Source organism: Elaeis guineensis, chromosome 4 (assembly GCF_000442705.2).
Source record: "Elaeis guineensis isolate ETL-2024a chromosome 4, EG11, whole genome shotgun sequence".
In the NCBI taxonomy this organism is placed as follows: Eukaryota; Viridiplantae; Streptophyta; class Magnoliopsida; order Arecales; family Arecaceae; genus Elaeis; species Elaeis guineensis.
In genome coordinates, this window is record NC_025996.2 from 103,499,301 (window position 1) to 103,504,231 (window position 4,931).

A 4,931-nucleotide genomic window follows, 5' to 3' on the forward strand; every position below is an offset into this window, starting at 1 on the left:
TATTAATATGATTAGGATTAGTTAGGATTTAAATTGGTTTAAATCAGCCACTTTAAAGAAGAGTCCCTTGTTCTTAAAACTCCTCTCTATGCGCATAAGAAAGCCCCAAGCCAACCAGTTTTTGGATGCCCAAGAGGAGAAGTTTTGTGTGAATTTTTAGCATGTAGTAACCTTTCTTAATTCTCTCTTTTCCATATGAAACCTGGGCACTAATATGAGAAGGGGTGGGCAGCATAATAAAGAGAGAGTCCAAGGCTACTTGGACTCTTATTTCCTATCCAAAAACCTTATCCCTTCACCTATTTAAACCATGGACCATATGAGGCATTAGATGGCTGATAGAGATCAGATTTTGGACACCCAAACTAAGGGAGAGTGTGTGGAGAAAAACAAGAGGAGAGGGCACGGTGAATTGCTCCATGGCGTGAGGTAAGGTTGCACTTATCTCTTCTTTATTACAAACAACCAAAGGTTGGTTGTTAGGACACCTTCTCTCATCCTTTGTCCATATTTAGACATGGGTTTCTCCTCTTCTCTTTGTCTAAAAATTGGACAAAAATTTTTACATCTCTATTGTAGAGATTTGGTGCATAGATTTTAGGAAGAAAAGAGAAGAAAGGATTCTTCTCATGATCTCTAGCGTAGAGATCAACATCCTCCTATGTTCTTCTTCTTCTCTAAGATTGTCTTGAGAGAAAAGAAGGTTTTTAACCATCAAGATGTGATCTCTACAAAGGAGCTAGTACCCTGATGAGATCAAAAAATTTTTTATCAGATCAGAATCTCATGTGGATACCCGTAGAGGTCAGACACTTGTGCGGTTACAAGGGACCTTCGAAAGACATCCATGATCATCAGTTCACGGTGAAGATTGATCCATGCCAAGGTATGTTCTCTATTTATTTTTTTCTATTTGATTTCTGTATCTGAATCCTATCTCACATATGTCGATCCTGTTTATGATTTTAAGATTTGATCTTATGTATGCTTAGATTAAATTAGATTTAATCTGAAATTTTAAATTCCACTGCATACTCGTTTTGAAAAAAATTTTGCATGTATGAAACTATGAAACTCCAACAGATACTACTTTCTCCTTCCTAATTTTCTCCACTACCAAATTCTCAAACTCAATCATATGCTCAAGGGAGGTCATTTGTTCTATGCAAGTGTTAAGTTCATCCATAAGCTAATCTGACTCCTCAGCCACTTCATCGTTGGTAACCATCACCTAAACACCAACAGCTTAAACCCTACCCTTCAGCAAGGCCTCAACTCGATCATGGCAGATTATGCATTCACAGAATGGATAAGATGTTGGCTGTATGAAATAGAAAGTAAGTGACAAGAAAGACAAAAGGAAAAGAAGATTCTGAACAAGGAAGGTAAATTTTTTCGTTAACAAAAGGTTTCATTACAACTTTATATCAATCAAAAGAAAAGATATACAAGAGTCTATCCTCGGTAGAGGCATTAGTAGCAACCTTGGGACCAAGTTTGGTTGGGGGCTCTGCAGTTGGATTAGTGATGGGTTCGGTAGTCTCCTCGGTAGCCACAAGCTCCAGCTGAAGTTGGTCTTCGGCAACCTCGTTGTCCTCCTCATTCAAGAAAGATAGGTCTAGCTTGCAAAAATTGCTGGCCACCTTCTAGCAACATACTTCTTGCTTGACAGTGAAGGCTTCTATTAGCAAAGTTTACCTTCTTCAACAAACTCTTCTGAGGTGCGGAAAGCCTCCACCGTGATGAGCTACTTCGACGGCCTGCCCCCAGCCTTCTTCTCGATCTAGGTGATCTTCTCATGAGCCACACATCACCTCTTTTTCTTCGAGACAAGTTCTATCTCAACATTTTCTAGCACCTCCCTTAGGTGTTTCAATTTGGCCTCGATCTCAGAATAGGCCTTTTGCTCAGCCTCGACGTCAGATCGGGCCCTTTGTTCAGCCTCTTCTACCTTAGACCAAGCTTTCTTCTTAGCTTCCTCAGCTTTGGAACCTTCCTCTCCACTGCCTCAACCCTACAAAGGGCCTCAGTGACTTCCAACCTTGATGACTTGGCTGCTTGCAAAAAATTCATCAGATGGTGGCCAAGCTACAAAAAAGAAAAGGTTAGCCAGTTCGCAAATACAACAAAAAGCAATGAAGAAGGGAAGATGAAGCACAACTTAGATGTAGGATTCCAAAGCATCATGTTGTTAGAAGCTAAAGCCCGACTCCTCCGACTTCTTAGTGTCAGTAGATAGGAGAAATCCATGAACTATGTCATGAATGACTCTCCAATTCTTTAGGGCAGAATCGGATAGTCGGACTGAAGAGATAACCAACCCCTTAACCAAAGCAGGGGTCTGTTCCGAGCTTGCCATTATGGCTCAGATAGGCGAGTAATGAGGCCCCCCTATCACTTAAAGGGTAGGCAGTGAAAATCGACATGATAGTGTGATCCTCGGTGCATGAGCTTGAATTGGCCAGATGAGTACTACCTCAGCTAGAACCGATGAGCTCCCATTAGCTTACTATCCTGATGTTTGACCAGGATCAGCCCTACTCTTGGAAGCATCACCTTGTTGCCGCTTTTGCTGAACCTCAAGAGCACCCAAGGTCTTCTTCCTTTTTTGAGATGCCTTCCTCATCTTTTCGATCTCTTCTGGCCTCATGTCTGCATCAAATCGAAGTAAGTCAATTTTCAAAAAAAAACTAACTAAAAAAATCTGACACTTACCTTGAGAGTTGGCTCGATCAAGTTCGATGTTGAAGAGCATCTGTTTCGACAACAGCTCCTTCAATGATGGAATTTTATACCCACTCAAGGTCTTGAAGCATCAAAATTCCTCATCTCCTAAAGCTAGAGCTTGGAGGACTGATCTCCTAGGTCAAACCCAAAAGGAGAATCCTCAGTCCTCAATTGAAGGGAAAGAGATGAAAAGGAACCTCTCCTTTGTTGAAAAATATGTCCTAAAGCTAATCATCTAAGTTATAGATGATTGTGCTCCATACATATATATGCATTATAAAATGATAAATATTATCTGGTAGGTTCATCATAAGAAATACATCTTCTTAAATAGAACTCATATATTATATTGAAGTCCTTAGAGCTACTTTCAAAATGATAAAAGAAGATTTATCGTATGGTTCTTAAATCCTGCTTGCAACCAAATGATATAATTATTACAAAGACGATAATTGTATCGAGTGTAAGTTGTTGTGTGCCATATTAGTTGGTTGTCCTCTTAACCAAGACGTGTGGTGACACGGGTATGGCATATTGGTGAAATGTAGGAGTACGTTTCACTAAGCGTGATCAATTTTGGAGCACTCTACTGTCAAAGGTTGCCCTGTGGGATATGGGTATAAATATCCCTCTAACCTGAGATTGCCTCAAGCTCAGTGACTTATAAGCAACTCACTGTGCTTTGGTGTCGGACTATCCAAATTTCTAATTCGGTGATAGAAGATTTTTAGATATCGTCAAGTACTTGTGAAGTCTGAGTGCGAGTCAAGATGAGATTGACTGATCCAAGTAAAATTGGAGATGATGCATCACTGTATTTCAATTTAGTAAAACTTTGATCAAAGTAGTCCTAGTGAGGAGCCATAGAATTTTTAAGATTGAGACACAATATGGATCACTTATCCTGGGTTAACAATTGAACCCTAAGTCATTCTTGAGCATCAAGAGTTAAAGGAATGAATTATACTGTAACACATCCACGTAGGTTCTAGAGTATTGCTGGGCATACATTCGGTCTATCCGGATATCGGGTCCCATTGCTAGATGGTTACATCAATTGGTATAAAAATTATTCTTATGCTACCGACTTAGGCTCGAACCTATGGGGTCACACACATAGAAGTACCTGTCTGATCAAGTGGCTAATCGACGATTATGAATCATTGAAGGATTTAATTATCAATGTGATTGATGATTAATCTTATACAAAGATTGCAATAGAATATTTACTAATGGTTGATAAATTAGAGAAATAATTAATCAACAATATGATTGTTAATTGGCTCAATTTGATTGAGCAATAAAAATTGGATCAGATCTAATTGAATTAGATTCAATTAGGTTTGCTTTGGATTGATTGGATGCAGTCCTAATGGATAACAGAGCTTGTTCCAATTAATCTTAAGGATGCAAATTAAATTTTAAATTTTATAAGATTCAATTTAATTTGATTTAGGTTTGAATAGATCAAACTCTATTGGATAATAGGCTTGATTGGATCAATCTCTATTGAATAAAAAATACTTCCCACAGATGGGGTCTTAATCTAACTAATTCTCTAATTGGATTGGAGCCTAATTAGTTTTATAATTGGGTTAGGACTTAATTAGTTTGTTTGTTATAACTAATTTTTAAATTGGTTAAGATTGGTCCTACAATTAGTTAGAGTTTGACCAAGAATCATGAGTCCTATTTGGAATAGGACTTAACCAACTCAAAACCCCATCAACTTAAGGTTTTCTCTATGTCACATCTCTTTTTACCATGAGAACCCATGCCCCAAAATCAGATGTGTGCCCCTCTTGTGTTTTCATGAGAAAATATGCCGTTCCCCCTCTTCATGTCATCAAAAAGAAAGGAAGGGGCATCCAAGAGTTGGATGCCCCATATCCCACACGCCAAGCTTTCTTCTCCATCCCCTTTTTGAAGGAATTTTGTGGAGCTTCACTTGCTAATTCTTAAGCATAAAAGAGAGAGTTCTCTACTAGTTTTATATTAAAAAATTAAAGAAGAAAAGTTCTTCCCAACAAGAGGAAGAGAAGGAAGAAGAAAGGTCTTCTTTCTAGTGTGCAGCCTTGGAGAAGGAGTCCTTCTCTCAAATTTTTTTTATTTTTTTCTAGTATAAAAATTAGATTAAATCTAATTTTTAATATAAAAATTTAAAAAAAAATTATTAAAAAAATCTAGTTGGATGTTTGGAGCTT

At 38.1% G+C, this 4,931-nt stretch overlaps 1 long non-coding RNA gene across 1 annotated transcript; it reads left to right on the top strand.

The window, feature by feature from the left end:
• The first annotated feature begins 346 nt into the window (after positions 1–346).
• On the top strand, positions 347–2,943 carry LOC140856994 (uncharacterized). The gene is made up of 3 exons (XR_012140488.1): positions 347–429; positions 776–886; positions 1,084–2,943. It is a non-coding gene; the product is annotated as an uncharacterized lncRNA (long non-coding RNA).
• The last annotated feature ends 1,988 nt before the right edge of the window (positions 2,944–4,931 follow it).